Here is an 11,841-nt window from a genome sequence, read left to right as displayed (position 1 = left end):
AGGTTTGCGGCAAAAAGTGCTGCTTTAAAAGAAGCGCCCTCCTGCAATTACCCCTTCTTCTCGAGTTAAAAGCAACTTTAGCGCTCTTCGGCGCTGCTCCGGGTTGGTCTTTGCACGTCTCGCTGTAGGCAGCAAAAACGAAGCAGGCAACCATGCTGCAAAAAATATACCACGGGCTGAATTATTTTACCCTGCTTACAGGGTCAGGGCTGGAGTTCCTGTTTGCTTCCAGTCCATTCAGTTGTGGGTTTTTTTTTTTTTCCTCCTGTGTGTGCCAGCACATGTTGAAGTGTTGGCTATAAACAATGCAACTGAATATGTGCACAAACATTAAAAAAAAAAAAAGGCAGTTTTTAAGAAATAATACAGCTGCTGGGAGCTGCAGGAGCGCACATGGGCTGCATGGCCAATGGGCACTGCATGCCCACAGAGTAGCTGGATGGATGAGGGATGTGGCCAAGCTTGCGGGCATGGGGCTGTGCTGCCCCAGGATTGCTCATGGGGAGGGGTACCCAAAAAAGACCTGTAACCAGTGTTTCCTGGTTGCTCAGGAGGCTCATGGTGGGTGTTGACCCATCTCTGCCAGACCCAGGGTCCCTTTCCACAGCTGTGTCCCAAAGGCTTAATAGACCTAATTGGATATTCAATGTGGCTAAAACTGTCATGATTTTATCACGTGTCTTTAATTAGCTTGCTTTCTTTCCTTCTCTCTCAAATTATTCATGCAGCCTTCCTAGGAACAACTCCTACCATGACGCCTTTCCCTCAGATGAGCCATGACCACCATGTTCTCCTCCCCACGATGATGGGGAGATGATGGCACCCATGGGGCCCCACAGCCCAGATGGCCACTGGTGTGTGAGGTGGCTGGGTAGAATGGTGGGGTGGGGAAAGAATGCAAAATAAAAATCATGGGGTCATATGGGTGCCTAGCGGGTGGCTGTGCTGAAGCAGCAGCTCCTGGGTGGGAGAGCAGGCTGCTGCTGAGGGATGGGGGGAGAGTGGCCTTTCCAAGCCACATCTTGAAAAGGACAACCAGGACATTGGAGATGAGACTTTTGGGATGGGGCTTGGGACAGAGATGCTTGGTGCTGGGGCCTGCAGAGTGTGAGGCTGAAAATGTCACCTGGGCTTGGTGAGCAGCTTCTGACATCCAGCTGCGATGGCATCACTGGGAATCGGGACGTGCACACCAGGCATGGGCATTCTTCTCGGCTGATTTCAGTGTAGCAGAGGCCGGTTTGGCCAGGACTCCAGCTGATGCTGGATGGACCCTTGCAGCCACGACTGAGGGAGTAAACACTTCCACTGGGGCTGCTCCTGGGAGCAGTGGTGAGGCACTGGTGGGGTTGCACGACATAGGGGTTTCATGCAAGTGTGGCCATGTGTGTGTGTGTTCGAGGAGATGGTAGATCAAATAGTGCTGTGGTACTTCTTGCTGGATTTGCTAGAAAACATTTAGAGCTTGATCGGGATGTTCTGGTCAGGATCTGTGAATGGGGTAAGGGAAGAACAATGCAGTGTTTGGAAGCCAAGTGTTTTCAGTGACATTCCCGTGCCCTCTGCTTGATCATTGAAGCATGCTAAGTATTGTGGTTTCAGTCAAAAGAGCTCCATGCTGAAAAGCCAGATGAGACTTGCATGGAAAGGAGTTTCTTGGCAGCCCTGAGCTCAGGGGATGATAGGAGTTGGTTGCCCCTGCCCAGGACAGTGGAGCTGTGGGGATTTCCCAGAACTGGATCAAGAGCTTCCAGCAGTGTAGCCCAATTGAACTCAGCCTCCCTGGGGATAAGGGGCTGGTTTGAACTGTGTCCTGCCATAGGAAGAGGGGAAACACAGCCAGGGGAGGAATCTGGCCCGCTGCTTCCGCCACCACCAGAGGCAAGGCGGGGGGCAGGGATGGCAGCAGTTGCTTTTGGGCAACCGCCACCATTCTTCACTGCATTCTGCAGCAGAAGCCATCACTCCCCTTATCCCCTAATGAATGTGAGCATCATGCAGCAGCAGGAGCTGCCCGCCCAGCTTTCCAGGTGTCAGACCTACCCACGGTAGTGTGTGACGACATGGCCACTGTCATTGTGTGTCCTCACCTCGCATTTGCCCACCAGCAGCGGTGGAGCCTGCAGAGCAGATGACTGCCTCTTCTCCTGAAGACTGGTGCCATGTGTCCTTAGAATGTTTATTAATGGCTGTGACCAGATGGGGTGGGGTTAGAAAAAGCTGATTCTGTTCTGAGTTCCTTAACGAGGGCTGGATTGTACCTGAGGCATCAAGCTGGACAGGTTCACACATCATATCTGTCACTTCACCTGGTGACAAACTTGTTTGAGGATGTTACAGTCTGACACCTTGGGATGGAGAAGGGGAGTGTATTCCCTAATACGCGGTGGGAGGTTTGAGTATAGGCAAATATTGAGATTGCCTTAACTGTACAGGCAGTTGGCTGCCTACTGGGGTCATGGAGTTGACAGCTCGCTGCTAATGGGTGCTATCTCTGGTTGCCTTCAGATAGTTGGCTTCCCTGCTGATGATTGCCTGTTTCTCAGTTGTTGCTTTTGTGCCAGAGAGAAAACTCTTTTTTTCTCATATTTCATAGCTCAGTTAACTAAAGGGGGATTATAAGAATGGGAAACTCACAGCTCCTTGTGAGTTCCACTTCTTTCAGCTATAACGTGTAGATGAGGCTTTGAGTGAAAGCCCTGAGTGATCAGTGAACAGGACAGAGAAGAAAGAAGGTGCCTTCAGATGCATGGGACAGTTACAGGATGTTAAACACATTCAGTTAAATGCGTTCAGATTGAGTCTGCCCCAGAAACTGGTTGGAGTGAGGTAGGAGATGCACCCAAAACAAGTGATAGTGTCTGGTAAGGGCTTGAAGTACTGTCACTGACGTTCCCTTCGGCATCTGGGTTTTTCCAGTGGATGGTGCCTCAGAACGGTGAGCTGGCAAAGAGAGGTGTTGCCCTTGTTTACAAGGGCATGTAGTGACAGGACAAGGGGTAATGGCTTTAAACTAAAAGGAGGTAGATTCAGACTAGATATTAGGAAGAAATTCTTCATTGTGAGGGTGGTGAGGCACTGGAACAGGTTGCCCAGAGAAGCTGTGGGTGCCCCCCCCCCGCCCCGAAGTGTTCAAGGCCAGGTTGAATGGGGCTTTGGGCAACATGGTCTGGTGGAGGGTGTCCCTGGCCATGGCAGGGGGGGTGGAACTACATCATCTCTGAGGTCCCTTCCAACCCAAACCATTCTATGATTCTATGATCAGTGGCCTAAAACCTGGGGATGGAAGGGAAAGGATTGTTTGTCCTGAGAGGGCCAGGAGGAGACTGGGGCAATGTGGCTGGTGGTCTGTTTGGAGACTGCGGAAACCAGGAATGTTTGCAAAGTTTCATTCCCTGCTAGCCTGGAGCTTCTCTATTCCTTCCCCTTTAAAGTCTCTCTGGCCAGTGTTTCGGTTACCCATGGCTCACACCACATCCTCCTCTTTCTAAGTCCATGCAGTAACAAAAGAGCAACCACTCATTCCTTAAATCAATACCGAGTGTAAGAACAAGCCTGCAGAGGAAGCAGCCTGGGCCTTCAACCTTGCATTACCAAAACTTGTCTGCCAGTGTGCAACGTTTGGCATCCAGTCACTGTGTTGGCTCATTTTCTGGGAGCACAGACACTGTGGTCCCCAGTTCCAAAGATGGTCACTCTCTGTTCAGGGTGGTGGCACCAAATACGCTTAATTCTCTTCCTGCCTCCTCCCATGCCTTGGTGAATCCTGTGTAGTTTGCTTTGGATGTCCTTTTGCACTGATGTAGAAATAATTGATTCTGACCCTTTCAAATGCCAACCGTGATTTATAGCAGGATCACCTGAAGCCACCCAGCAAGCTTGCACAGTGATATCTGATTTTGCTTGTTCTGTCCGGCCGCCTTTGCAGTGAGTCAGACATCTCTGAGCAACTCCATCTGCCTCCTGGCTTTCACTCCCAGGAAGTGAGAGACCAAAGGAGGTTCCCCTCTGGCCCACCTAGAGGTGTGGAGTGTGAAGTTAGCCCGAGGGGACGTCTGCTCTGACCTCCTTTTTTCTCCCCCACGTAATGCTCTAATGGAAGGGATGACCTTGCTTATCTGGACAGGAATAAGCCTTCTTGCAAAAACTCTGAGGGTTTTTTTTCAGCTTAATGCAATATGTAATGGTCCAAGTGTCAGTGTAGCTCCACCGTTGGCTTTGTAGGTAACAACCAAAACAGCTTGGCTGCCTCTCCCAAGAATTTGGTGCCTTCTTCCTTCTTCTCCATCCCCTTTCCCTGTGTCCTCGTACTGAGAACTTCTGGGTGGACACTGAAAACTATATATAAGTGTGTCTGTGCCACTAAATATTTCTCCAACTCATTTAGCAGAGCTTCCTTTCGCAAAAGCCCAGCTGGCAGTGACATGCCACTTTTGTGATAGTTTTCATAAACAGCTGTAATAAAGCCAGCAACACTGCTTTGATGCTGTGTGTGAGGGCCTTGTAGGATCCTGCACGCTCGTTACCGAGAGGCTCAGAACTGGATTTCGGGGGCTGGTGCATCAAAATCTACGGAGGGGTTTCCCATTAGTACCGTGGGGTTTGGCTGAAGTTACACAGATGTTGGTCACAAGAACAGACTGACTTGCTCTCTCTTAATGAGGTCTTTTGCTGTAATACTGGCTGGCGCTTTCACTGTTCAACAATTTTGGGCCACTAGTCTCAGGGCTTCTGGACTAGGCAGGTATTTCTCAAAGCACGCACTTGAATAAATACTGTTTTTGTTGGGTTTTTTCTTTTCCTTGCCCAGGAAGACATTTCTGTGATGCAATTACCCGTGTGGTTAACTCAGGACAGCTCACTTGCAGTGACTAACACTGGTTTGCAGTGCGTGATCCTTCAACCTCTGTGATCCTTCAACCTCTGTGATCCTAAATGATTTGCCCTGATATGAAAATGAGCGCAGAGAGAAGGGTATCACGATTCCCAGGAGCATACTGATGGGCGGCTGCTGCTGCTGGGAGCTCTGGAGAAGAGGGAAGAGGCACAGGGAGGACAGAGCCCACCTATTTCCATGGCATCCCGTGCTTGGTACCTGCTGACTTTCTCTCTGGCAGCCAGCCTGGCTCGTCCAGGGGGGTTTCCATTGATCCTGTGGTCCCACAAGGGACACGAGCTTTCTTCAGACCAAGACTCACAGGTTGGACGCCTGAGCTGCAAACCCTCTGACCGTGGACGAGGAGTTGGACCCTTGATAGCTGCCTGCCATCCTGCAAAACAGGGGCTGTGATAGTTTGCACCTTTGTAGTGCCTCGATGACTGCCATGAGAATAAAAACGTGTATAGTTTTAATCCTACAGCTGGCTCTGGCAGTGCCACAGAGACCCATTATTTGCCTGGGAGAGGTGGGGACTCCTGGTGAAATGAGGTATAATCTCTTATCAAAGGACTCCTGTATTTTCTCTGTGTATTCCTTTACTGTCCTTGTTTGTGACTGAGGCTCCTGGATGCTCGAATAACTCGCATAAAACTTTAATAAAAGTTCTCCTTGTGGGATGTGGTGCCTGTTTCTCTCTGACCGTACCAAATATACAACATACTCTTGAAGTTAGTTATCAGTTTTTGCATAAAACAGTGCTGTACTGCTGGTTAAAATTTCTAAATGAAGGCGAAAGCCGAAGAGGTTTAACCAAAATCTGGAAGTATTTAGTCCACACGAAACACGTTAACTGTACGCTGCCACACTGTCACTTCTAAACAGCCGAGTGACTTGGGTTAGGTGTTTCTGCTACACGGAGAATTTGAGTAAGCACGTAGAGCTCCAGGAATTCTGCCAAAGCAGGTTTCATACTCCTACGTATGCAAAAAAGCTGTGGTCTTGGAAGAAGCAAATGCTGTAGCAGAGCAGCCATGAGAGCAGGGTTAGGCTGCATCAGGGGTTTTAGTTCCACTTCAGTAACTGCCGGTTAGAACAGGTATTTGCAACATTGTGCAAAATGCTGTTGGTTTGGGTTTTTTTCTAATTTTCATCAAGCTGATGGGATCGGGACCCCAGACTCACTGAGGGTCTCTGAGGAATGCTGCTCCTGGGCTAACTTCAGGTTTTATTGTTTTCTCTTGCCACCAATCGTGACTATGCTGTGAGTTTGATGTAACATCCAGGTTTTCTTTCTGATTAACCAAAGGGATGCATCTTGCTGTAATTATCATCCTTCATTTAGCATTTCGAGGCCACTTACCCATTTCTGCAGATATTGGGTTTCTCAGGGCTGTGTGCAGTCACTCCACTGCCGCATCCCTCCGGGCAGTACAAGTGTCTCTCAGCCCTTGCTGTCATAGCGTTGATTCACCCACTGATTCCCCACCCATCCTGTCTCATCCTTCGTCTTGGACCTTCTCACGCATTCCTTAGGAGAACGCCTTTGCCCAGCTCTTCTTGCCACCCCACCTGGGAGCGGGGTTGGTGTAACCCCAGGTAGGTCTGTGCCACAGGGATGGAGCTGGTGCAAGGCGGGAGCAGAGACCAAGCTCCGCTTGAGCTGTCTGCCCATCAGCATGTGTTCCTGGTGATTAACCACCATCATGGGAACGTCTGCCCAGGTGGGAAGCAGACTGCATGGCCAGAGGAAGGAGAGCAGGGGGCACAGGAGGGGACATACATGGGTGAGGAACTGGAAGAAAGGAGGGGAGCAAGGGCTGTAACCCCAGTTGGGCTGTGGGGTGGGTTTCTGCACTGCTGACCTATGTGTCTATGGTGAAGAGGGTTTTGCCTTGGGTTTAGGCTTTGTGTGGCACGTGTGCATGCTGCCTGCCCCGCTCTGAGCAGCACTAACTCTGCAATGGTGAACACAAACATTTTAATTGCTTAATTTTTTTCCTCTTTTTTGTATCCTTTTTGAAGTTTCTTTTCTTTTTAGGTGATTGTGAAATTAGCCATACTTTACAGGGAGGCCTAGAACAAAGGTTTTGCTGTGCATAATGGTGTCTTTTTATTATTATTTTTATTTAAAGATACCATTGGGTTCCCAAGGTGCTCCTTCTCCCTTCCCCCTCCCCTTCTCCCAGTATTTATAATCCAAAGAGTCATTGTGGTTGTTTATTATGTGGTGGTTACAGTAGCTTTGACCACGTGTCTGGTGATGTGCATGCTTTGTTTCTCCATCTCTCATCCCATCCTATTCTGCAATGTAAAGCTCTTCTCACTCCACCCCCCCCAAACCCTTTGGGCCTATTCCTGCCTTCTATTTCTTCCCTGTCCCTTTTCACCACTGGTTTATAAAAAGTTGCTTATTGGTTTCTGGTACCTTCTGGGAGACCCATTGTCTATATGAAGGTGTCCAGTGCCATCTTAGATATCCTTCTGGAGTAGAAGGTAGAGGCTAGGCTCAGGCAAGCTCCTAGGGGATGTTCACCTGCCCTGTCCAGGTGTCTTGGATGTTCAAGGGTCCCTCAAATGGCACCAGACACCTAAGCAGGCAACAGGATCTGTTCCCAGTTTCTGTATCTGCATGGAAGTGTCTACACCTAAATAGAGATGGTTTTAAACTGTCTCCCCCATAGCCTTGCTGATAGAGTGTAGCTGCGAGACCCTTGTAGGAGTATCCCTCCTCCAAGTGGATAGCAGGAGCCGTGCAGCACTTCACGGAAGTGTAGAGTGGGTGACCTTTAATGCCCCAGATCTCTGGGCTTTTGGTTCCCCACGTGTGGAGGGGGTGGCACACAGGGTAGGACTGGATGAGAGACCCTTTCCCGGTAGGGTGCAAGCTTGTATGACTCCCAAACTGGGAAGAATAATCAAACCCTTGGTTCTCATGAGACACATGACATTTCAAGGAAATAAGAGACATCATGTGAATTTTTGAGTACTTAAGATAGTCAGTTTTCAAACAAAAAGGCTTTTTAAGAGTCAAATGGCCCAGCTGAATGAGATGAGTGTATAGCCTGGAGCTCTGACAGGGGTGAACTCTGCTCCATTCATCCCATCCCTCCACACGGGGTTGGAATTGACTCTGTGGTTTGCATTGAGTTTGTCCATCCTCAGCTCTTCAGCCCTCTGTAATCCTTGCTTAACCTGCTGATTGCTCCAATTGTTGTACCAGCCAGTTTATACAAAAAAGTGTGGAGCAGGGAACAGCACTGAGGTAGACCCACCAGACCCAAGCCCAAGGGAGAAGCAACTGGGCTGAATCCTTCTCTGAGATCCTAGCTGTTGTCCTGAAACCTCTCCTCCTGGACTGATCTTGGCAGAGGGGAGAATTGCAAACACTTTCTCATGCTGTATTTCAGCTCTCTTAGAGAAAGGAAGATAAAGACTATATGTAGGAAAGAGAGGTCTTCATTCCCACCAGGGAACCTCTAACTTCTGTTCTCCTGAGGTAGACAAGAAATAGCGTGCCTATATTTGCACTCATGGGAGAATATAGCTGTGAATGTGCTTCCTATCACCATCTCCCTCACTGGCCAGCCCGGCTGGTGCCTTCTGCCACCACCTTGCTCTTGCCATGACAGTCCCCCTTCTTGCAGTTTCCATTTGCCATCAGTAAGCAGTTGTCTATCTTTGGGGACCTTACTTTATTTCAGTGACACCTGGAACAGCTCTGCTTCCGTAACACTGTGAAAAGCCGTTTGGCAGGAGCAGACTGTGGTCTTGCAGCCAGAGAGGGCACAGCAAACTTCACCTGTAAGGAGAGGAACCTCAGCAGGCCTGGCCAATTCCTCACCAGTCCCCACTGGTGACATTCCTCTGCAGTGGTCGAGTACCACGGCAGCTCCACATTGCTGTGGATCCGATTTGTAGCCAGCAACCGAAGTGAGCGTTTGCAAAACCGTAGTGCATGAACCGGCCTTACGATCGGCTGCCAAGCAGGCTGCCTTCCCTAAACAACTTCCACCACCTGAGCACGGCTGTGCTGGAAGGGTTGTCTCCCTCCCTGCCCCGCTTAGGCTTGCCTGGGAAAAGATCCAGCAGCTGAACTGGGGAAGGGCTGCGGTGCTGTGCAGCTGCCAGGAAATCTGAACCCTCCAGGCAGGTCTTCAGCTCAAATGAAGTTCATTAGGGCTACTCAGCTCAGCAAGGGGTTTCTCCCTGTCCCATGGTGTCTAGTACACCAGCTGTGTCACCTGCGACATGGCTGTGACTCTGGTTTCCAGACCTGGACACTTTAGACCATGCAAGCAGAGGCAGCAGAAGGCCCCTTGCGCCCAGAGCACTAATGCTGGTGAGGGGGTGAATGTTCCGTTCCTGTGTTTGCTCTTACTAATAAAATGAAGAGGGTCTTTAGAATAGGTCTTCCTACATCTCAGCTGTTATATAAAAAGCCTCTGGAACATTTCCAATTTGTTAATGACGACGGAATGCTGCTCCCAAGATATATTTTGCATTAAGTGAGTCTGGGAGAATCGAGGTGGAGACAAGGATCTGGAGAGCAGAACCTACCCGCCCCCACCCACGTGCTTTAGGAGTCATGCTCCATCTTGTGCTGTTTGTGATGCAACGGATGGTTCAAGCTGTGCAAAAAGCCCAGCCCAAATTCAGGAGTAGAAAGCGAACCCACCCAGCTCCTTGTGGTTAGGACATACTCCTGTGAAGCGAGGGAGGTGGGTTCAAAACCCTGAGGCTGATAAGGGAAACTAATTCAGGCATCTCATTTGCTGGGCAGGTTCCCCAATCAGCGAGCTAGCATGGAAAAGGAGCAGGCTCCATCCAAAGGGCTGATGGAGGTAACTCCTGCATCACCCTACAGAGGGGCACCAACAGTTTGGTTAAGCCCCTAAGCTTGGTCTTCCTTACTGGCTGTCTGCCCTGATGCAGGGTGGTAGCTTCCTGATAGCCTCTGTGTTGTGAAACTTAGTATGGAACATTGGGGTTTTGTTCACTCTGGGATAAAGCAGTTCTGGAGTGCTATCAATGCCTGATAGACATCCTTCCATTCCTTCCGCATGGTAGGAGACCTGTGACTGGTCTTTCCATGATAATGGTGCTGGTTTCTAACCCCTTTTGATGATGGAATGGGGGAGGCCTGGGCTGCTCTGCCCCACAGGACCACTGACACCCCAGGTGTGTTCTGCAGCAGCTCAAATTGTCTCTTCCTGGGTGGCAGGAACAACGTTTGCCAAGTTGTCCCAAACCTCTCCAGCCCCATCCTGCACACTAGTCCTTGAGGAACAAAGCAGGGCCCCAAGAGGGATATGCTATTCCTGACAGGAACCAAGCCAAGAGGTGCCTGGATCAGCAATCTGTGGACACAGATAGTGCCTGTGAGCCCTCCTGACAGGTTCCGATCACACGGAGTACTTCCAATTGAAACTCTTCAGGCAGGGTGAAGCACTGCCTGTAGCACACACTGAAAACAGCAGTGTTGCCCATAGACTAATGGGACCTCAGGATGGCTTCAAGCACTACCAGGAGCTTGGTACGATGTGAACCCTGGTGTTACGCTGACAGACACTCCTACTCTGCTGTGGGCTGGGGACCAGGGCCAGGAGAGCCAAGATCTGATACAGCACATGGCTTTTCTCTTTCCTTCCTCAAGGACCAACACAGAACTACGTCACTACTGAACAAAGCTACACAACAATCTGCCACGCTCAGGATACACGATGACCAGCCACTGCTCCCTGTATAAAATTCAGCATTTGCGCGCTGCGGCTGACCTGACTGCAACCGTTCAGCAGCACGTTCCCTTGCTGTAGTTAGCGCTGGGTTTTCTCCCCAGGTGCATGACCTAGATGCAATCTGCAATTTTAATGACCAGTCATTAGATCTCAAAATGCTTTTGCAATTGTTCTCTCAGCTTTACTTCCCTGAATGACATGGTGGGAGTTGTTGTTACCTCACTGTTTACCCATTTGCCTAGTTACTACTATGTTGAACATCAAACATTCTCATGGAACAAAACTGATTGACAGATCAGCCTAATCACCATGCTACTACGCAGCGAGTCACAAGGCTTCAAATGCCTTTTCCTTAGAGCAGAGGGAAGAACAGACTAAATCGGTTTCTGAATCTCCATCAGCATTCTAAACCACCTAGACATTATGACCCCAGAAACCTCACTCTTCCCCATAATCTGATGAAAGAGTGTCAATGGGTCTAGCAGCCAGCGATGGAGGCATTAGCATTATGGTTGTTTTGTCTGTAAGGGGCCACTTAGGCGAGTTATTTTAACACCAAAAAGCAGTCCCATTCCCCTGCAGTTAGGCCACTTTGTTCCACACCTTAAGCTAAAAATGGTCCTTTGGAAAAAAATAAATCCTGGGCTGTAACAGGAACAAGCGTGGATCCAGTGATGCCACAGGCAGCTAACAATCCCAGCCCTCTCATACGCTCAAGAACTCACCCCGGATCCAGTGGTGTACAAAGAAACTGTCATCAAGCAGTTAACTATACATCAGTACAGATTTTTTTGGAAGACGATATGAAGGTTTAACCGCTCAGAGCTGGCCCCTGGAAACTTAATGATCTAATACAGTGTTCTTCAATAACTGACTGATTCCCATCAGATCACGAGAAATGAACGTCTTTTCAAAGCCAAGCTCCACAGATAGTAGGCAAGTCACATAACTGAGAATATAAAGAATGGCTGGTTTCCTACAGGAAAAACACAAGACCAGATGTATTTCACACAATGTTATTCACACATTTTCATTTTGATTTTTACAGTATATACATGTGAACATTACATTATTCAATATAAGCCACCTGGAGTCAAACCTAATCAAACTGGTCCACAAACATTCTATATCAAAAAGCAATACTTGAGCAAAAAAGTCTAGTGGTTCTGCCCAAAGCCTAAAATAGTTGAAAGGAAAACCAGTGATTTTCACGTTCCTGGATAGAAT

This window comes from Grus americana, chromosome 3 (genome assembly GCF_028858705.1).
Source record: "Grus americana isolate bGruAme1 chromosome 3, bGruAme1.mat, whole genome shotgun sequence".
NCBI classification, from domain to species: Eukaryota; Metazoa; Chordata; class Aves; order Gruiformes; family Gruidae; genus Grus; species Grus americana.
The sequence above is the reverse complement of the archived record's forward strand: the minus strand, read 5'-3'. Positions refer to the sequence as shown.